Here is a 22885-nt window from a genome sequence, read left to right as displayed (position 1 = left end):
TATCTTCATTTTGTCTGGTGTATTGAGCTAATGGTTCCAGATATAATGCGAAGAGTAGCGGTGACCATGCTAAACCTTGTCTCATGCCCCTTTCCAGGGTAAGACTATTTGATAAATATCCATTGATTTTAATCCTAGCAGTAGAGTTGTCATATAGTGTCTGTATAGATTTAATAATTGTCATGGAAACTAAATCAATGTAAAACTCCGTAAAGAAAATTCCAATTAACCGAATCAAACACCGGGAGAAGGCAGGGGAGTGGCATTGAGAGGAACAATAAATCAACTATGATAAAACGGCAAAGCAGACTTAGGAGGAAATAGGAAGAGTCATGAAAGGAACACTCGACCGTCTTCACAGAGAAATGAACGAAAGGTTCGCTTGTTTGCATGACACTGATGCCAAGTTTTGGTTTCTTCTCGATGTCGAGGGACTGTGTTATGGCGCTGCAATATCTTATGATTACTTCACAAAATGTTTGCAGGCTAGTCCAATAATCTAAGCAGAATTTTTGTCTTTATTGCAAAGGGAATGGAGTTTAAGAATAAGGAGGTTTTGTTACAGTTGTACAGAACAGAGTGTTGATGAGGCCACATCTGTGAACAGTTTGCTTCCACTCATGAAGGAGCATTCAGTAGCGTTAGAAGCATTCCAGGTTAACTTCTTGAATGAAAGGATTGTTCTATCAAGAGAGCAGATATTTTTTAAATCATGGTGTGACAAGGGTAGACTGTAATTTTTGGAGCTTAGAAGAATGAGAGGTGCCCTTATTTGAACTTGCACGATCCCAGGAGTCTTGTGAGAACAGATATTGACTTATTTTCACTAGTGGGAGAATTGTGAACATGAGGACAGTTTTGCAAAATAAGGTGATTTAAAACTGTTGTGAATAAGTTCCTTCTCTCAGAGGGCAGTAGATATTGGGAATTCCCTGCTCGAGTTGGTGAAGGCCAGATTATTAGGTATATTTAAAATGGAAATAGGTAAGTTTTTGAAATAGATATAGGAGTTGAGGATTATGGAGTACCTGACCAAGTACTGAAGAGCTGTAATGACCAACTGGCTCTGGCAGAATGTGGTACCCAACTCCTTCAAGCAGGCTTCAATCGTACCGGTTGAATCGTACGCCCAAGAAGAGTGTGGTAGCCTGCCTAAGTGACTATCACCCAGTGGCACTTACATCAACAGTGATTAAGTGTCTGGACAGGCTGGTGTTGAAGCTCCTGTCTGAACAGTGACTTGGATCTGCTCCAATTCTTCTACTAAAGGAACAGGTCTACGGCAGATGCTGTCTCACTGGCTCTTCACACCACTCTGGAACATCGGTACAGCAAAGGTGAATGCATCAGGATGCTCTTCATCAATTATAGCACCATCATCCCCTCAAAACTAATCAATAACCTCTGAGACCTGGGCCTCAAAACCCCTTTGTGCAATTGAATCCCAATTTTCCTCACTTGTAGACCCCAGTCAGTTTGAATTGGCAAAAACATCTCCTCTACAATCTCCTATAATCACAGGAACGCCACACCACAGGGATGTGTACTTAGCCCCCTGTTCTACCCGCTTTACACCTAGGACTGTGTGGCTAAGTACAATTCGAACACCAATGCAAATTTGCATATGACACCACTGTATCAAAGGGAGTGATGAATCAGCATACAGGAGGGAGATTGAAAATTTAGCTGAGTGGTGTAATAACAACCACCTCTCACTCAATGTCAATAAGACCAAGGAACTGATTGTAGACTTCAGGAATGGGAAACCAGAGGTCCATGAGCCAGTAATCATTGGAGGATCAGAGGTGGAGAGGGTCAATAACTTTAAATTCCTGGGTGTCACAATCTCAGAGGACTTGAACTGGGCCCATTATTAAATACTATTGCAAAGAAGGCACAACAGTGCCCCTACTTTCTCAGAAGTCTGTGGAGGTTCATTGTAAACCTTAGCAAACTTCTATAGACGTGCGGTGGAAAGCATGCTGACTGGCTGCGTTACAGCCTGGTATGGGAACACCACTGCCTTTGAGTGGAAAATCCTACAAAAGGTAGTGGATTTGGCTCAGTACATCATGGGTAAAACTCTCCCAACCATTGAGCACATCTACATGATCTGTTGCCATAGAAAAGCAGCATCCATCATCAAAGATCCTTACCACCTAGACCAGGTTCTTTTCTCGCTGCTGCCATCAGGCCATTTTCATACATTTGTAAGTTGCGTGAAGCTGAGTCTCAATAGATTGAGACTTGTGGCCATACTATCCTGTAATCATCATGCAACCAGAAGTTCAAGGATCATATCCTAACTCTTCCAGTAGCATAGGGCAGCCATTGTTGTGCCCAAATTACATAGAATTCCATGGCAGATCCTGTTTGAAAACTGTGAAAATAGATATGGGCAAATTCATGGGTGTGATTCTCAAAGTAAAAGGTAACTTTTGCAGAATTTCAATATTGATCTGTTTCTGGTTTGAACAGAAAATGGATGACCAATGTGATTTCAGGTCTAGCAATGCTCATTATTAAAAAGGCTGCTAAAAGGGTTAAGTAATGAAAATTTGTTTGTAATTATTGTTCCCTGAATTGTTGCAGGAAATCAAATCAACTAGCAACAAATGCAATTGATTGTTATCGCGAACTAAATGCAGGAATACCAGTTTTAGCATGAAGCTATTCACGACACGGGGGACAGAGAAATGGGTCACAGTCAGGAGAGGGAAGGGGAAGAGTCAGGTATCAGAGAGTACCCCTGTGGCTGTACCCCTTGACAATAAGTACTCCTATTTGAGTGCTGTTGGGGGGACAGCCTACCTGGGGCAAGCGACAGTGGCCGTGCCTCTGGCACTGTGATTCAGAAGGGTAGGAAAAGGAAGAGGAAGGCAGTAGTGATAGGGGACTCTATAGTCAGGGGTTCTGACAGGCGATTCTGTGGACGCAGGAAAGAAACTCGGATGGTAGTTTGCCTGCCAGGTGCCAGGGTCCGGGATGTTTCTGATCGCATCCAAGGTATCCTGCGGTGGGAGGGAGAGCAGCCAGAGGTCGTGATACATATTGATAACAAAGACATAGGTAGGAAAAGGGAAGAGGTCCTGAAAGAAGACTACAGGGAGTTAGGAAGGAAGTTGAAAAGCAGGACCTCAAAGGTAGTAATCTTGGGATTACTGCCTGTGCCATGCGACAGTGAGAATAGGAATAGAATGAGGTGAAGGATAAATGTGTTGCTGAGGGATGGGAGCAGGGGGCAGGGATTCAGATTTCTGGTTCATTGGGACCTCTTTTGGGGCAGGTGTGACCTGTACAAAAAGGATGGGTTGCACTTGAATCCCAGGGGGACCAATATCCTGGTGGGCAGGTTTGATAAAGTTGTTGGGGAGGGTTTAAACTAGTTTGGCAGGGAGGTGGGAATCAGAATGTGAGTGCAGGGATTAAAGTAGAAGGACAAGGGCATGATGCTAAGAGTTCTGAGTTGATGAGGAAGGACAGGTAGGGTCAGAACATAATTGTAGCAAGTTAAAGGGGTTGAAATGTGTCTATTTCAATGCTAGGGGTATTAGGAACAAGGAGAATGAACATAGAACACGGATTAGTACATGGAACTACGATGTTGTGGCCGTTACTGAAACTCGGTTGGAGGAAGGGCAGGATTGGATGATGCAGGTCCTGGGGTTCAGGTGTTTTAAAAGGAATAGGATGGGAGGTAGAAAGGGGAGGGAATGGCATTGCTGGTCAGGGATAGTATCACAGCTATAGAAATGGAGGATGCTGCAGACAGAGTGTCCACTGAGTCAGTGTGGGTGGAAGTCAGAAATGGAAAGGGATCAATCACTGTGCTGGAATTAGTCTATAGGCCCCCAAATAGCCCTCGGGACACCAAGGAGCAGATAAGCAGGCAGATTTTAGAATGGTGCAGTGAATACAGGGTTGTAGTTATGGGTGATTTCAACTTCCCTTATATTGACTGGTACCTCCTGAGTGCAAGGGGGATAGATGGGGCTGAATTTGTCAGGTTTGTTCAAGAAGGATTCCTGACAGAGTACGTGGACCGGCTGACGAGAGGAGAGGCCATACTAGATCTAGTTCTGGGTAATGAACCTGGTCAGGCGACAGACCTCTTGGTGGGGGAGCATTTTGGTGAGAGTGACACAACTCCCTTAGCTTCAGCATAGCTATGGAAAGGGATAAAATCAGACGAAATGGTAAAACACTTAACTGGGGAAGGGCTAAATTTGAAGGGATGAGGCAGGAACTAGCGAGAGTAAATTGGAAACAGATGTTCAAAGGGGAAAGCACAGAAGTAATGTGGGAGAAGTTTAGGGACCATTTGAGCTGGGTTCAGGATAGGTTTGTCCCACTGAGGCAAGGAAAAAATGGTAGGAAAAGGGAACCGTAGCTGACGAAACATGTGAGGCAACTGATCAAGAGGAAAAAGGAAGCATATGTTAGATATAAGAAGCAGGAACTGGGAGGGGAGAAATATATGAGAAATATATTTCATGAGAAATATAGGATAACTGGGAAGGAGCTAAAGAAAGGACTTAGGAGAGCTCGAAGGGGGCATAAGAAGGCCTTGGCGTGTAGGATTAAGGAGAACCCCAAGGTGTTCTATGCATATGTGAAGAATAGGAAGATGATGAGAACGAAGGTGGGACCGCTAAAGGATAAAGAGGGCAACATGTGCCTGGAGGCGGAGGAGGTTGGGGAGGTCCGAAGTGAATACTTTGCTTCATTATTCACAAGTGAAAAGGATCTTGATCAGGATGAGGTCGAAGCAGAGCAGGCCTGTGTGCTGCACAGTGTGGAGATTAAGGAAGAAGAAGGACTGGATCTTCTTAAAAACATTAAGATCGACAAATCCCCAGGGCCAGATATGATACACCCTAGGTTGTTGTGGGAATTGAGAGAAGAGATTGCAGGAGCATTAGCCATGATCTTTGAATCCTCTTTGGCTGCAGGGGAAGTGCTGGAGGACTGGGGAATGGCAAATGGAGTTCCCTTGTTTAAAAAAAGTAATAGGGAGAAATCTGGGAACTATAGACCGGTGAGCCTAACGTCGGTGGTATGCAAACTACTGGAAAGGATTCTTAAGGATAGGATCTATGAGAATTTGGAGAAGTACAGTCTACTCATGGATAGTCAACATGGCTTTGTGAAGGGAAGATCATGCCTCATGAGCCTGATTGAGTTTTTTGAAGAGGTAACAAAAGAAATTGATGAGGGTAGGGCAGTGGATGTGGTCTACATGGACTTTAGCAAAGCATTTGACAAGGTCCCTCATGAGAGACTCATCCAGGAAGTCATGAGGCATGGGATAAGTGGAACCTTGGCTGTTCGGATAAAAAAATTGGCTTAAAGGAAGAAAGCAGAGGGTAGTTGTGGAAGGAAAGTATTTTGCCTGGAGGTCAGTGACTAGTGGAGTGCCACAGGGATCTATCCTGGGACCCCTGCTATTTGTGATTTTTATAAATGACCTGGACGTAGAGGTGGAAGGATGGGTGAGTAAGTTTGCGGATGACACAAAGATTGGAGGAGTTGTGGATGGAGCTGTAGGTGGTCGAAGTTTATGAGAGGATATAGACAGGCTGCAGAGTTGGGCAGAAAAATGGCATATGGAGTTCAATCCAGACAAGTGTGAGGTTATGTATTTTGGAAGGACAAACCAGAAGACTGAGTACAGGATTAATGGTCAATTACTTAAGAATGTGCATGAACAAAGGGACCTTGGGGTTCAAATCCATACATTCCTCAAGGTCACTGCGCAGGTTGATAGGGTAGTTAAGAAGGCCTATGGGATGCTAGGCTTCATTAACGGGGATTGAATTCAAGAGAAGAGAGGTCATGTTGCAACTCTACAAATTTCTGGTGAGACCGCACTTAGGGTATTGTGTTCAATTCTGGTCACCTCATTATAGGAAGGATGTGGAAGCTATGGAGAGGGTGCAGAGGAGATATACCAGGATGTTGCCTGGTTTGGAGAACAAGTCATATGAAACAAAGTTAGCAGAGCTGGGACTTTTCTCTTTGGAGCGTAGAAGAATGAGAAGGGACTTGATTAGAGGTCTACAAGATTATGAGAGGCATAGATAGGGTGGATAGTCAGTACCCGTTTCCCAGGGCACCAATAGCAAACACAAGAGGGCATATGTACAAAATTAAGGGAGGGAAGTTTAGGGGAGACATCAGGGGTAAGTTTTTACACAGAGGGTTGTGAGTGCCTGGAATGACTTGCCAGGGATGGTGGTGGAGGCTAAAACATTAGGGGTATTTAAGAGCCTCTTCGACAGGCACATGGATGAAAGAAAAATGGAGGGTTATGAGGTAGTGTGGGTTTAGTACTTTTTTTAAGGATTATATGGGTCGGCACAACATGGAGGGCTGAAGGGCCTGTACTGTGCTGTAGTGTTCTATGGTTCTATAATTCTAACTGCTCTCTAGATGGAATGACACATGCTGTAGAGTCCTTTTATTTTTGAATATTTAATCAAATTAAATTTAATCGAAGGAGTTATATCCCTTTTCATCAATCCACAATATTAAATTCTACTTTATTTCATTTCATTAATAATGCTTCTTTTAATTATCTAAAGACTCAATGATTAAGTGTAAGTTCTTAATAGCTAGAACACCATTAATTTCAAAGTATTCTTTATTTATGTAATCAATGCAAACACATGAAAAGTGGTTTTGAGACAATACCTTTACCTAACATTCCCCTAACTGGAAGAGAGGTTTTTGAAAATGCATGGCTGTAATTTTGTTGAAGTTTCATTCTGGGCTATAACTGCAGGGAATTGTGTTATTCTTGGTGTAATGTTAAATTTGAGGTGTGATTGCAAGATACTTTTTTGCAGAATTAAGGCAGAACCCTCAGCTGCATTTAACTATACAGTATAACTCTCAGTTGTTTCTCTAAACTGCTGCACTAAAACACATGTATAACATTTCAAATGGCTAATTAAAATCATGAAGTGCTTTATTAGTTTCAAAATAAGAAAGATTTCCCTTTGAGGTTTTCCTGACATATGACAGTGATACTAAACCTGAATTTGATTCCGGTATCAGGGGAATCAAGAGTTTGAGGGTATGGGGTTAGGGCAAGAAAGTGATACGGAGTAAAATGTGGAGCAAACAAGAGGATCAAACATCAGAGAAACAGCTTCCTTTCCAACACAGTAAATCAGATTTAATAAACCTCAGTTTTTTTCAAAATTATACTATTGTTTACTTTACCACCAGAAGTTCATCTACTTTTTTTGCAAAATCAAATTTCTAATCCAGACCCATTTTATAGGTATTAGCTAATTTTTGTTTCACCAGAGTAGATCTCCCTATTGAAGGTTCTTTAAAGACATCATCATCTTCTTCCAATTCACTCTCTTCAGTGTGTACAACTTGAAGGATGGTGCCTTTCTTTTAAGACCTCGTGAAACCTCATTCAGAAAGAAAGTTGTTAGTAATTAGATTATCCAGGATGCTACCTTGCCTATTATTTAATTTTGTTTAGAATGGGACACGCTGTTCTGGCTCTTCGAGCAGTGCCACCAGCAACCCACCGATTTAACCCCAGCCTAATCACAGGACAATTTACAATGACCTACTCACTGGTATGTCTTTGCAAAGTGGGAAGAAACCGGAACACCTGGGGAAATCCATGTATCTTACGAGGAGGACAATCAGACTCCTTACAGATGACACCGGAATTGAACTCCAAACTTCAACCCCCCCCCCCCCCATCCCCGAGCTGTAACAGCATTGTGTGAACCACAATGCCTGGTAGACATCTATTATTCACATGAAGTATTGAAAATGGCTGATAATTGAGTGTATTACAGAAAAATGAGTGAATACAAGCAGAATTTCATTCAATTTAATATAATGCAAAGATTTTATACAAGCAGTGTAACAAACCAAATTTGCTAGTGGAGTGATTAACAGGGAAATCTTACCTACAGTACTTCCTAAATTCACAGCCTTATTGTCTGAACAATGGAAACAGTTAAGTTGACTGCCCTGTAAATGAAAAACAACTGAACAACAGGTGGAGGGCAAGACGTGAGCCTATAGTTATGAGCTGTAAAAGTTTTGCCGGCTGCTCACTGTACAGAACCTACTCTCTCCTTGGCATTATGTGGGCTGCAAAGAAAAGAGCCATCAGCTGCTGAGCCAGCCTTAAGATGTCTGTGGATCAAGAGGTGTGACCCGTTGACCAATGCTGCTGGGACACAAGCCAGGGCCTGATCAACCCTGGCTGGGTCAGCTGAGAGAGAGTGTCTGGTGTTGAATGACCTGAAACACCCAATGACCTCAGGTCACATCATTGGTGATGTGTCCCAGTGCATTCGAGGATGCATCTCAGCATCAGATCAATATAAAGACATTGTTTTCGCCTTGTGTACGAGAGGGAGAGAGAGACAAATGGGGGAATGAGTGGAGTCTACTTTACGTGGATTCAAAGCAAAAATCTAAGTGAAAGGCTGAAACAACAAACTATCTGCAGGTTGAACAGCATCTGGGGGGGGTGAAAGGAACCGACAACTTTTCAGCTAGAGATCCTGCATCAGGTCTTGAACAGTGTTTCGATCCAAAACATCAGCACTTCCTCTCAGTCCTGATTTGGGGGGAGGTCATTTTTTTGTTTAAACTGTAACTCTTTACCAGCAGGAACATTAAAGAAAGAAATGTGAATAAATCCTTCAAACCCTTGTGCCTACTGTCCTATCCATAAGGTCATGGCAAACTTTTTTAACCAGTGACACTAATCCCACTGTGGTAAACTATGTATACCTGTCTGGACATGCCCCTCTGCTGACTGCTCCTGTGGCTCCTCCCACAGACCCCTGTATAAAGGCGATTGGAGACGCTACTCCTCCCTCAGTCTCCGAGATGTTGTGGTCTCTTTTGCTGCTAATAAAAGCCTATCGTTCACCTCCCATCTCCGAGAGTTATTGATGGTGCATCACCCACATCCTGTGATTCCCTAAATGTGAACAACTGAGCCTTCATATCCCTCGGAAGATTCTCTGCCCTACACATGGAGAAGTTCCCTCTCATTTCAGTCCAGAATGTCTAACCACTTATTCTGAGACTTCAGACCTGTGAAAGAAGGCAATTCTGATGGACAGTGAAAAATCAATCAGCAGCGGGAAACTGGTGCTCACAATGAGCATACTGGTTCCATAGATGAGGGAAGCACGGAGACAAAGCAGAGGCACTTGCTCCAGTTTCCTCCCACTTTCCAAAGGTTAGAGTTAGAACAGGGGTTCCAAACCTGAGTCCGTTGACCCCTTGCCTAATGGAATTGGTCCATGGCATGAAGAAGATTGGGAATCCCTGGGTTAGAAGGTTGTGCGCATGCAATGTTGGTGCCAGGAGCATACCGACACTTGCAAGCTGTCCCTGTACGTCCCTGCACTGAGCTGGTTCTTTTGTAGTTTCTCTGTATATGTGAAAAGTTAAGCTGATCTTTCAGATAACCCTAGGTTTCTCTAAGAGTTAATGATCATCCGATCTGCCAACAAACCTATTTGTGTTTACACTGACACAGGGCATCAGAGTCACAAAAAGGTGGAAGTTTGGAGACAGTATAGTTTAAGGCAAAAGTTATGTGAAAGCACATCTGGGAATATATCCAAAAAGAGAAATCCTGCGATTACCCCCACTGGGAATGATATTCCAAAATCATGGAGAAGAATTGAAAGTGCTGGATATTTTCAACAAGACAGGCAGCATCCGTGGAGAGACAAGTTGAATAAGCATTTCAGGTCATTGACTCTTCAGAACTGTGACAGTGAGAAGATAAATCTGTTCTAAATTGCAGAGGAGGCAGAATGGAGAGAATAAAGAGAATGTCTCCATGAGGACAAAATGTACGAATATCTAAAAAGTTAGGTAACATAGCCATTTTCAGACCAGCAGGTAAAAGTTCACAATAAAAGATAGCATTGAGATGTTTAGAAGTCTGTATTGGTTTCCAAAGGTTTAGAACACAACTTCCAACATCATAAGAACAATAGCAAAGGAATAAAGATTCAAGTTGGAATTTTTCTTGCCCACTGAGCTCACAGTTAAAGAGACTTGACCCCCAGCCCTTTCTAAGGAAATAAGCTGTTGTTCAAAAGGCTGAGTGAGGCAGATGCCACTCAAAGAAAAAAAAAACATAGAGGATCACATCATCTACAAAGCTCCTAGACTGGGAAAAAAAACAAAAGTATGTCACTAGAACAGACTCGTGGTACTATAAGCATTTTCTTTGACTTTGAAACCTGGAATGAAGCACTAGTGGTGGTAACCATGAAATTATTGGATTGTTGCTGAATTTAAATCCTACAATTTCCACCTCAGTGATTTTTCTCTTGCTGCAGTACTGAGAAGCAGTCATGAAATAAGCTGCCTGCCATCTATTAATGGAATAATTAGAAATATTCCAATCAGAGGGTAGAGAATTCCCTGGAACCACTGTACAACACTTCACTAAGGACTGCCATAGTTCAAGGAACTGAATCATCAAGGTTTCATTAAGAATGGGCAATACAAGTTGGCCTTCTCACTGACCCCCTTAACTAGAAAATGAATTAAAGACACAAATCTGCTCATCAGCTCCTCATGGAGTGAAGCATGCCATTCCTCCTCAGTATGACTTGTCTATTAATCAGATCACTTTCTTCCTCCAACCGCCAATTTGACCTACACTGAACCAGGGAATAAGTGGCAGCCAATTCTGGCTTGGGAATACAGTAAATTTCAGCCCTCTCTGTGGGGGTGACTACAAAGGGCAAAGGCTGAGCTGAGAAGAGGGAAGTGAGGCAATTGTTTTCTACACAGTGGGTGCCTGGAATCCAGAGGAAGAAAACTTAAAGTAGAGGCCCAAAGGAATCATAGGGCCACAGTAGACAGGGGAAGTCCAGAGGCTGCCTGTCTGACAGTTGGAGAACTGCTGGATGAGTGGAGGGATGGGAAATGTACTTTGTTTTGTTGTTGCATTATGGGTATGCTTTGTTGCTGCTGGAATGTTTGGCAACAGATGCAGGCAACCTTCAGCACGTTCTCAGGTGTGTTGGCTGTTAAGATGCATTTCACAGCATGTATATGTGATAAATAAATCTGTATCTCAATATGGGAACACGCTGCATGAATGGGTGGTGGAGGCAGAGACCATCAAGACATTTAAGAAGCCACTGGATGTATACTTGAATTGGGAATAAGTCAGCTACAGATGGTAGCCCGAAGGCGATGGGCCGAAGGACCGTATCTGCATCATCCCGAAACACCAACACAGGTGTGAAGGAAAGCGGGGAGACATCACGTGATACCAAAACCGCCCAATCCGAGGGACGCGGAGCACGTGACCAACAGAAGGCGGGGTTTGAGATGATTGACAGCGGAGGGTCAAGTGCGGCAGTCTTTCCTTGAACACGCTGGGCAGCTTCGTCCGCTCGACAACCCGATCCGGCCCACAGGTACGCTGGCCTTGAGCTCGTCCAATTCTGACTCCCCTGTGTCGGTAGATACGCCCTTCTTCGCTACGACTCCAAAAGGCCCCATCTGGCCCTCAGGCACGTCCGATGCGCCAATTCCTAAACCCCGCCCCTAGAATCGTTAGACCAATGAAATGAGAGGGGCTAATAAACCACGTGATCATTGACGCGTTTTCCCCGCCCTCCAATGGTCGTCACATAGATCCGGCGAATGGGAGGGGGGGAAAGAAATTCCCTTTCTCCTGATTGGCTGTCCCGGACGAACGGGTATCCAATGGAAATGCGCGGTTGCCTTCCATCCTGTGGACAGTGAAGCTGGATCAGGGCAATGGGCCGGAGGTTTCCGTCCCTCAGACCGGGTTGTCGGTCTGGCGACGCTGTCGGCGGCATATCTCACTCCGTCAATTGGCAGCAGTATCTGACAGTCCCACTTTGTGCTTGTTTTCAGATCTGCTTTTCAAAGTGATCTTCCTTTCCCCTTAAACAATAACACAAGATGCTGGGGGAACGCAGCAGGCCAGGCAGCATCTATAGGGAGAAGCGCTGTCGACGTTTCGGGCCGAGACCCTTCGTCAGGACTAACCGAAACGTCGACATCGCTTCTCCCTATAGATGCTGCCTGGCCTGCTGCGTTCCCCCAGCATTTTGTGTTGTTTGAATTTCCAGCACCTGCAGATTTCCTCGTGTTTGTTCCTTTCCCATTATTTGAATCAGTAAAGTTGTTTACTTCTCAGATTTCCCAATGTAATGAAAATTTTTTGTTTCAAAAATGTTAACTTTCCTTCTTGCTGTGCTTATTTCTGAAATTAAAATCCCTACTTCATTTCTCTAGTTGAATAAATAATCTTTAATCTCCATATCTAATTCATTTTTAAAAAAACAATTGATTTTGCTTCAACGAAACCTTTAGGACATATCTGTGTAAAATAATAAAATTTACATTTTTTATCTCTGGTCAGAAAATTGGAAGTTATATTTCCTTGTCCTTGAACAAATCTCTACTGAAAGTGGCTCCTCTCTGTTTAGCTGGTGTATTGTACACAGAACACATCTTTTAATATCAGCAGATTCTGAAAATCTTAAAGTTTAATATGTTGGCTGTATGTATCGCATCAGGTAAAACAAAAATAGTCATAAGTTCAAGATAGAAGATTCTCTGCCAGAACTGGTGAGGAAAGATCAAGTTAGTTTGTACTGTAACCAGTGTATAGGATAAATAAACTTGAGGGAGATAAGAGCAAGGTTAACAATTAAGAATTCACCTTTGACCATGTACTTGGAGTTGGGTCTTACTGGGCCTTGGCCAGATCAGGTATGCACCTCTGATCATATATACTGGGAGTTGGATCGTACTGGGCCTTTGCCAGATCAGGTATGCACCTCTGATCATATATACTGGGAGCTGGATCGTACTGGGCCTTTGCCAGATCAGGTATGCACCTCTGATCATATATACTGGGAGTTGGATCGTACTGGGCCTTTGCCAGATCAGGTAGGCACCTCTGATCATATATACTGGGAGTTGGGTCTTACTGGGCCTTTGCCAGATCAGGTATGCACCTCTGATCATATATACTGGGAGTTGGATTGTACTGGGCCTTTGCCAGATCAGGTATGCACCTCTGATCATATATACTGGGAGCTGGATCGTACTGGGCCTTTGCCAGATCAGGTATCCACCTCTGATCATATATACTGGGAGTTGGATCGTACTGGGCCTTTGCCAGATCAGGTATGCACCTCTGATCATATATACTGGGAGTTGGATCGTACTGGGCCTTTGCCAGATCAGGTATGCACCTCTGATCATATATACTGGGAGTTGGATCGTACTGGGCCTTTGCCAGATCAGGTATGCACCTCTGATCATATATATTGGGAGTTGGATTGTACACTGGGCCTTTGCCAGATCAGGTATGCACCTCTGATCATATATACTGGGAGTTGGATCGTACTGGGCCTTTGCCAGATCAGGTATCAACCTCTGATCATATATACTGGGATTGTACTGGGCCTTTGCCAGATCAGGTATCAACCTCTGATCATATATACTGGGAGTTGGATTGTACTGGGCCTTTGCCAGATCAGGTATGCACCTCTGATCATATATACTGGGAGTTGGATCGTACTGGGCCTTTGCCAGATCAGGTATCAACCTCTGATCATATATACTGGGATTGTACTGGGCCTTTGCCAGATCAGGTATCAACCTCTGATCATATATACTGGGAGTTGGATTGTACTGGGCCTTTGCCAGATCAGGTATGCACCTCTGATCATATATACTGGGAATTGGATCATACTGGGCCTTTGCCAGATCAGGTATGCTCCTCTGATCATATATATTGGGAGTTGGATTGTACTGGGCCTTTGCCAGGTCAGCTATGCACCTCTGATCATATATACTGGGAGTTGGGTCTTACTGGGCCTTTGCCAGATCAGGTATGCACCTCTGATCATATATACTGGGAGTTGGATCGTACTGGGCCTTTGCCAGATCAGGTATGCACCTCTGATCATATATAATGGGAGTTGGATCGTACTGGGCCTTTGCCAGATCAGGTATGCACCTCTGATCATATATACTGGGAGTTGGATCGTACTGGGCCTTTGCCAGATCAGGTATGCACCTCTGATTATATATACTGGGTGTTGGGTCTTACTGGGCCTTTGCCAGATCAGGTATGCACCTCTGATCATATATATTGGGAGTTGGATCGTACACCTGGCCTTTGCCAGATCAGGTATCCACCTCTGATCATATATACTGGGAGTTGGGTCTTACTGGGCCTTTGCCAGATCAGGTATGCACCTCTGATCATATATACTGGGAGTTGGATCGTACTGGGCCTTTGCCAGATCAGGTATCAACCTCTGATCATATATACTGGGAGTTGGATTGTACTGGGCCTTTGCCAGATCAGGTATGCTCCTCTGATCATATATACTGGGAATTGGATTGTACTGGGCCTTTGCCAGATCAGGTATGCACCTCTGATCATATATACTGGGAATTGGATTGTACTGGGCCTTTGCCAGATCAGGTATGCTCCTCTGATCATATATACTGGGAGTTGGGTCTTACTGGGCCTTTGCCAGATCAGGTATGCACCTCTGATCATATATACTGGGAGTTGGATCGTACTGGGCCTTTGCCAGATTTATTACTGAGAGAATTCTGGCTGTATGAATGGTTTTACTCTGAGGAGCGGTAGCCTATTGTAAGCTGCTACATTGACTACTGAAACCACACAATCTCAAAGACATCGCTGCAGAGTACGGGTATCTTGCTTCTTGTCAGTTAGGTAATGTTATGTAGAGGCAAGGGAGATTTCAGTCATGTCTCAATCTTCGGAATCCTGATGTTTTGAGCAAAAATACTCTGGGAATGAGGAACAGTGCCACAGTAACGTAACAGCACATCGTTATTACAGCGCAGGATGTTGGGAGATCGAAGTTGAATTCCAGCGCTGTCTGTAAGAAATTTCAACGTCGTTCCTGTAAGCATGTCGCTTTTCTTGGCTGCTCTGGTTTACTCCCACATTCTGAAGATGAACCAGTTAGTAGGTGAATTGGTTTTTGTAAATTGTCCCAGATTAAATAGGTGGGTTGCTGGATGGTGCATCTGACTGGACTGCAGGGGCCCGTTCTGCACTGTATCTCTAAATAGACATAAGGTAGTTTATTGGTAACCCTCCATCAACTAGAGCTTGAGGCATCCAACAGTAAACCAAGTTGATTCACTGAGAAAGTATTCAAACTGCAATGGAAACCTACCCAACACAATTTTCTCCCAATAAACATAGAGTAATTTATAGCAATTGATGGTGGGGTGGAGATATGTCTCTACCAAAGGAGGTGTAAAGCAGACAAGATGTAGCAGTTGCTTAACAACCCCCAGATCAGGGTCATGTGAAGCCATGGGAGCAGGTGGTGGATGGTCATAAGAGCAGCCGGTGCAAATCACAAGTCCTGGTTATGTGACCAGTGATGCCGGATAGACAATCTCTGAAGAGTATTGATAATAAGTGGTGTCACTGGTCTTGGAAAGTCCCTGCCCAGAAGAAGGCAATGGCAAACTAGTTCTGTAGAAGAATGTACCAAGAACAATAGTGGTCATGAGACCATGATTGTCCACATCATAAGTCACAGCAAATGATGAATTTATAGCAGAAAGTGTCAGTGTGGAACTACATCACTGATGAAGTGTGGCAGATAAAGTTATCTGTATAGTCAGTCTCAATCACTTGAAGCCAGGTGGTTATTAAGTCTGACTGAAGCAGAAATTATCCAATTGTTTCCACTTTGTCTGATGCCCTTCTATTTTACAGATGTGAGCTTGAAATGTGTTTGCCACAAGGTTCTGTGAACAATGTTCTTCTGTGATTTTTGAAGGGGATGGGAACCAGAGTGATGGGGCAGTTGGTATACAAGTCAATGCAGTGTGCGGTGTGACTGTGAGGAAAAACAGATACATGACAGGGCAAAACTGCAGTCAGAGGGATGAGTAAGAGTGTAACATGGGGGTACAATCAAAAAGCGTGATGAATACAGGACTGAAGGTGTTATATTTGAATGCATGTAGCATGCAGAATAAGGTTGGTGATCTTGCAGCATGGTTAGAGATTAGCTGAAAGAAGATCATGGTTGGGAGCTATGATCGTCCAAGGATACACATTATATTGAAAAGATAGGCAAGTGGGCAGAGGGTGAGGAGTTGCCTCTGTTGTTTAAAAAATGAAATCAAATCCAAAGAGAGGTGACATTGGATCAGAAGACGTAGAGTTAAGGAACTGCAGGGATAAAAAGACACTGACAGGAGTTATATACAGGTCTCCAAAGGGTAGAAATTACAATGGAGTAGAAAAGGCCAATGTTATGGTAGTCGTGGGGGAATTCATTATGCAGGTAGATTGGGAAAATCAGGTTGATGCTGGAGGGAGAATTTCTAGAATGCCCATGAAGTGGTTTTTTAAGGCAGCTCATGGTTGAGTACAGAAGAGAAAAGGCAATTCTGGGTTGGGTGTTATGTAATGAACAAGATTTGATTAGAGAGCTTCAGGTAATGGAACCCTCAGTAGGCAGTGATCATAATGTGATAGAATTTGAGAAGGAGAAGCTAATGTCAGATGTGTCAGTAACAACAGTGGAGTAAAGGGAATTAGAGGCATGAGAGAGGAGCTAGTCAAAGTTGGCTGGAAGGGGGCAGCAGCAGGGATGACAGCTGAATAGCAGTAGCTGGTGTTTCTGGGGGAAATTTGGAAGGCACGGGATAGATACATACCAAAGGAGAAATATTGTGAATGGAGGGCAAGGCAACTGAGCTGACCGGGGAAGTCAAAGACCAGATAAAGGTACAAGAGAGGGCATATAATATAGCAAAATGAATGGGAAGATAGAGGATTGGGAAGCTTTTAAAAACCAGCAGAAGGTTTTAACAAGAGAAAAGATGAAATATGAAGGTAAACTAGGCAATAATATGAAAGAGGATGCAAGAAGGTTTTTTTCAGGTTAATAAAGAGGTGAGAGTGGATTTAAAGAGCAAACACGAGGAAATCTGCAGATGCTGGAAATTCAAACAACAACACACACAAAATGCTGGTGGAACACAACAGACCAGGCAGCATCTATAGGGAGAAGCGCTGTCGACATTTTGGGCCGAGACCCTTCATCAGGACTAACTGAAAGGAAAGATAGTAAGAGGTTTGAAAGTAGTGAGGGGAGGGGGAAATGCGAAATGATAGGAGAAGACCGGAGGGGGTGGGATGAAGCTAAGAACTGGAAAGGTGATTGGCAAAAGTGATACAGAGCTGGAGAAGGGAAAGGATCATGGGACGGGAGGCCTCAGGAGAAAGAAGGGGGGGGGAAACACCAGAGGGAGATGGAGAACAGGCAAACAACTAAATATGTCAGGGATGGGGTAAGAAGGGGAGGAGGGGCATTAACGGAAGTTAGAGAAGTCAATGTTCGTGCCATCAGGTTGGAGGCTACCCAGTTGGTATATAAGGTGTTGTTCCTCCAACCTGAGTTTGGATTCATTTTGACAATGGAGGAGGCCATGGATAGACATATCAGAATGGGAATGGAACGTGGAATTAAAATATGTGGCCACTGGGAGATCCTGCTTTTTCTGCGGATGAGCGTAGGTGTTCAACGAAACGGACTCCCAGTCTGCGTCGGGTCTCACCAATATATAAAAGGCCACACCGGGAGCACTGGACGCAGTATACCACACCAGCCGACTCAAGGTGAAGTGTCGCCTCACCTGGAAGGACTGTCTGGGGCCCTGAGTGGTGGTGAGGGAGGGTGTAAGGGCAGGTGTAGCTCTTGTTCCATTTACAAGGATAAGTGCCAGGAGGGCGATCGGTGGGAAGGGATGGGGGGGGGACGAGTGGACAAGGGAGTCGCGTAGGGAGCGATCCCTGCGAAAAGCAGAAGGAGTGGGGAGGGAAAAATGTGTTTGGTAGTTGGATCCCGTTGGAGGTGGTGGAAGTTACAGAGAATTATACGTGAGAGTGGATATCGGGCCGCTGGAATATGACACTGAAGAGGCAGTAATTGGGGATCAGTCTTCACTGTGGAAGACATTAGCAGAATTTTGAGAGTGTCAGTGGGCAGATGTGAGTGTCGTTGCTATTACAAAGAAGAAGGTGCTTGGGAGATTGAAAGATCTGAAGGTTGCAGTGTCACCTAGACCAGATTGACTCAGCCCTGAGTTATGAATGAGGTACTTGAAGAGATTGTGGAGCAGTGATCTTTCAAGGATTGCTAGATTCCAGAGTTCTCACGGAGGACTGAAATATTCCAAATGTCACCCCGTTCTGAAAGAAGGGAAGGAGACAGAAGAATGGAAATTATAGGCCTCATAGCCTGACCTCAGTGGTTAGCCTGACTAGCAGTAGGCAATGGATGGGAATAAAGGGGTCTTTCTGATTGGTTGCCAGTGACCAGTGGTCTTCCTTAGGGCTCTGTGTTGGGACTGCTTCTTTTGATATTACTGTATATGTTAATGATTTTGGATGACAGAATTGAAGGCTTGGACAGATTGGGAAAATGGACAAAGAAGTGGCAGATAGAATACAGTGTGAGGAAGTCTATGGTCATGCACTTTGGTAAAAGGAATAAAGGCGTAGACTTTCTAAATGGGGAGAAAATTTAAAAAATCAGAGGTGCAAAAGGACTTGGAAGTCCTTGTGCAGGATTCCCTAAAGGTGAACTTGCAGGTTGAGTCAGTGGCGCGGAACCAAAATGCACGGAACCATTCATGTCGAGGGAACTAGAATATAAGAGCAAGGAAGTACTGCTGAGACTTTCTTTATAAGCCATTGGCCACACTGCACTTGGAGTATTGTGTGCAGTTTTGGGCTCTTTATCTAAGAAAATATGTTCTGGCATCAGAGAAGATCCAGAGGAGTTTCAGGAGAATAATTCTGGGAGTGTGTTACGAATGGGTCCAAAGTAGCCCCCTCCTTTTTGAGAATCACAAGATCGCTATTAATTCGGGTCTGGGACCCAGGAAATGAGAGAGAGACACACGCAGAATCCACAAGGTTTGGAATGTGTCCTGACCTCAGCGAAAACGGAACCATTGATAACGGCTGTTGTCTCTTGGAGATGGAATTGTGTATTGAGTACTGTACTATTCAATGAAACCCCTCAGGGGACGACCACAGTGGGCTGGTTGAGGGATTGCATCATCCCAACCTGATTGACATCTGAGACCCCGTGAGTAAGGATAAAAGAGGGTCTGGGGAATACCCCTTTAGACGCACCAGGAGAAATGCTAGAAATCCTGTGACAGTGTTTAATAGCGAAAGCTAGTGGGGGCTCGTGTGCGTCCTTCCCTTGCCTGGGATTGGCGGGCTTACCACGGAAGAATGGCTTAGCTAAAAGAGAGGCCACAAGTGAACAGCCACACCAACGGATTGAAATCATAAAAGGAAAATCGGCAAGTTTTTCTCCCAAATCCCTCTCTCTCTCTCCAACCATTGCAACCCCAGAGGTCCCCAAAGGCTGCAGCCTGCATGAACTGAGTGAACTTTATATTTCCATCGGACAATACATTATCCCCTAGACAACGATAGAGCTTATTTCTTATTGATTATTATTATACCCGCACTTTTAGATTTAGTATTGATGATGTATATTATCTGTATATTTGCATTGATATTATTTTTGTGTATTTTTACCAATAAATACTGTTAAAAATAGTATCATCAGACTTCAATGGACCTCTCTATCTTTGCTGGTAAGTGACCCAGTTACAGGGGTTCATAACAAAGTGGGGGCCTTGTCTTGAGATTTGATACCAAATTGGAGGGCCAGTGAATCGGGCTTTTAAGTCCAAACGTGGGTCTGGTTGCGCGGGTAACCAGATGGGAAACTAGCAAAGATGGACGTTGATGAATTTATAGAAAACCCGACTCTGGAGGTGCTAGAGGCTGCCACAAAGTTGGACTTGATAAATATTGCGAAAGGACTAAATCTCGCAGAGGTAAGGTTGTCGATGAAAAAGCGGGAGGTGCGGAGGGCCATAACTCAGTATTATATTGTGAAGAATGTGTTTTCGGCTGAGGTATTGGAAAATATCCCTGAAAAGGCACCAGCTCGTGGGACGGCTCAGTTAGAGTTGGAGAAATTAAGATTGGAACATGAAGTTAAGTTAAAGCAGCTGAGCTGGAAGCAGCTGAAAAGGAAAAAGAAAAAGCCGAAAAGCAACGGGAACATGAGCTCCAGCTAAAGGAGTTAGAGGTGAAAAGGGAGCAGGAAATTAAGTTAAAGCAGCTGAAAAGGAGAAGGAAAGGGCTGAAAAAGAGAGGGAGAAGGAGAAACAGAGGCAACATGACTTGGACATGGAGAAGTTAAGGCAAGAGTGAAGAGCTCAAGGGTCAGACCGAGAGGAGCGGTTTAATGTTAGTCGGGAGTTTAGGTTAGTACCTCTGTTCGAGGAGACGGATGTTGATAGTTATTTCTTGCATTTTGAAAAGGTGGCAGTGAGTCAGAAGTGGCCCAGAGATCAGTGGGTGGCGTTGTTACAAAGTGTGTTAAAAAGGAAGGCACAACGGGCATATGTGGCGTTGTCCATGGAGGAGGAGGAGTCTGAGAATTATGAGAAAGTAAAGGAGGCCATTCTTCGGACCTACGAATTGGTGCCTGAAGCCTATAGACAAAAGTTCAGAAATGTAAAGAAAGGGTGGAATCAGACGTATGCAGAGTTTGCCTATGAGAAGGGTGTGCTCTTGGATCGTTGGTGTGCAGCAGAAATGGTGGAAAAAGATTTTTGGCGTCTCAGGGAGTTAATTCTGATTGAGGAATTTAAAGGTTGTGTTTTGGATGATATCCGGATGTATTTGAACGAGAAGCCGAATAAATCCATATCCAAATTTGCTAGGTTCGCAGATGAATATGCCCTAACCCACAAGACAAAGTTTTCCTCAAATACAATTTACCAGAGAGACTGTGGGAATGGTAGAGAAAGCCCGCCGGCTGAGGCAGAGATTCAGCTGGGAGCTAGTGGTAAAAATCAAGGGGAGGAAAGGCAAGATGGCAGGAGAGGTCCTGGCTTGACCTGTTTTAATTGTGGAAAGGTGGATCATATTGCATCTAAGTGCCTTGCTCTGAGGAAGGAGATAGGGAAAGGGAGAGCAGCAGTCCCTACAGGATGTGTTGTGGTGATCAGTAAATCGACGAGAAAGCCCCAGGTAGACAGAATATGAGAGGGGCCTGAGAAATATATTTTGGAAGGAACCGTGTCTGTGAAAGAGGGAGACACACCAATTCCAGTGCGGATCTGGAGAGACACGGGAGCTGAGCTGTCATTGATTCGCAGTACGGTACTAGATTTTGGTCGCGAGACTGGAGAGGTAGCTTTGAGAGGCATAGGAAAAGGGACAGAAGCGGTGCCCTTGCATAGCATCATTATAAATTGTGAGCTGGTATCTGGACCAGTTGAAATAGGGGTGCGATCCGAATTCCCGAGAACTGACGTAGGCCTCCTTCTGGATAACGATTTAGCTGGTGGTGACGTTTGGTCGGCCATGGAGCTGATGAGCCAGCCTGTAAGTGTTGTGGACCCGCCCCTAGATTCCAAGATCTATCCCGCTTGTGCGACCACTCGCAGCATGTCGAGAAAGGCAGCTGAGAATGAGACCAGTTTAAATCCGGCCGGTATCGATTTGGCCGAGACGTTTTTACGGACCCTGTACCAAGAGGAGTTAGAGGGTGGTAAAACGGAGAATAGGAAAGTGGAAGAGTAAGGGAGAGGAGGTAGACCTGCCCTTAGCCAGGAGGAAATTTATAGAGGCACGGAGTAAAGATGAGAAACAGATAAGGCTGTTAGAAGGTCCAGGGTTGGACATGGAGGATCTGTCTGGTTTGGCAGAACTGTTTGAAGAAGTTGTAAGTTTTAAATGTGTTCCCAATAATGAAATGAGGGCAGTCCTAGATGAAAAGGATGCCATTACCTTGAAGAAGTCTGCTGGGTTGGCAGATGAGGTTGTTTCAGCCCGCAGGGTTGAGCTTACTCCGGAAGGGAGTTGCCCAGAGAGTAACTGGGAGGATCAGGGGAACTTAGAATTTGAAAAGGGTACTGGTATTGAAAGCCTGGAAGAGGTAGATGTCCCATTTGAGTGTGTTCAAGATGTGGATGCACGTGGTACTGAACCTAGTAATGAAACTCAGGAAAAGTCTGAGGTATTTGATTCAGTTAAAAAGGAATGCAGTCCTTGTCGGTCAGATGGACTTGGTTCAGTGAAGAAAGGGTTAACCTTGGTGCTAGTGGGAAGTGAGAATTCCCAGTTGTTTGTGTTCGAAGGTGTGTTAAAAGTTAGTGAGGAGATAAAAGGTGGTGAGGTGAATATTATTATTGAAGGAGAAGGGAAAAGTGTAGTTCCTAAATTGAATGAAGAAAATTTAAAGTCTGGATTGATGTCAGAAGCAGCAACCAGGCTACAGAGACAATGGCTTGGTAACACGGTGCCTGCGAATCAATTACAGGTTGATTTGGAATGTAAAGGTGCCCCACGCGCTATTGTTATTCAAGAGAGTGCTGTGAAGAGGCAGAATTTGAAATGCTGTTTGGACAAAGAGGGATCGCTTGCAGAGTTTAAACTGAAAACTAATAGCATGAAGGGTCCTGAAGATAAAACTAACAACTTGCTTAAAATTAAAGAATTGTGTGGAAATTCGGAAAAGGGTCTACGTTTGGAACACATTGTTGATAAAATAACTCTTATGAAAGGAGCATGCAAAAGCCTATTCCACACTGGTATACAAGTTAACCACGTGGGAGTTAACTGGAAAAGGGGCGAGGGTTGATGGGATGTCATTTTAAATAACAGGATCCGGTTTTAAGGGATTTCGATGAAGCATGTGAATAATAAAGACAACCCATGGAAGATTGACTGTTAAGTTTG

General features: G+C 44.1%; 1 protein-coding gene across 2 annotated transcripts in view; it reads left to right on the top strand.

Moving 5' to 3' along the window:
- Positions 1-7824: 7824 nt before the first annotated feature.
- LOC132403171 (endoplasmic reticulum membrane-associated RNA degradation protein-like) overlaps positions 7825-22885 on the top strand; it is a 70669-nt gene continuing 55608 nt past the window's right edge. The window contains exon 1 of one of the 2 annotated variants that reach the window (XM_059986527.1): positions 7825-11453. The gene's annotated coding sequence lies outside the window, so the exon portion shown is untranslated. The remainder of the gene's footprint in view (positions 11454-22885) is intronic. The other variant, XM_059986526.1, reaches the window with a different exon arrangement.

This window comes from Hypanus sabinus, chromosome 12 (genome assembly GCF_030144855.1).
Source record: "Hypanus sabinus isolate sHypSab1 chromosome 12, sHypSab1.hap1, whole genome shotgun sequence".
NCBI lineage: Eukaryota > Metazoa > Chordata > Chondrichthyes > Myliobatiformes > Dasyatidae > Hypanus > Hypanus sabinus.
The sequence above is the reverse complement of the archived record's forward strand: the minus strand, read 5'-3'. Positions and strand labels throughout refer to the sequence as shown.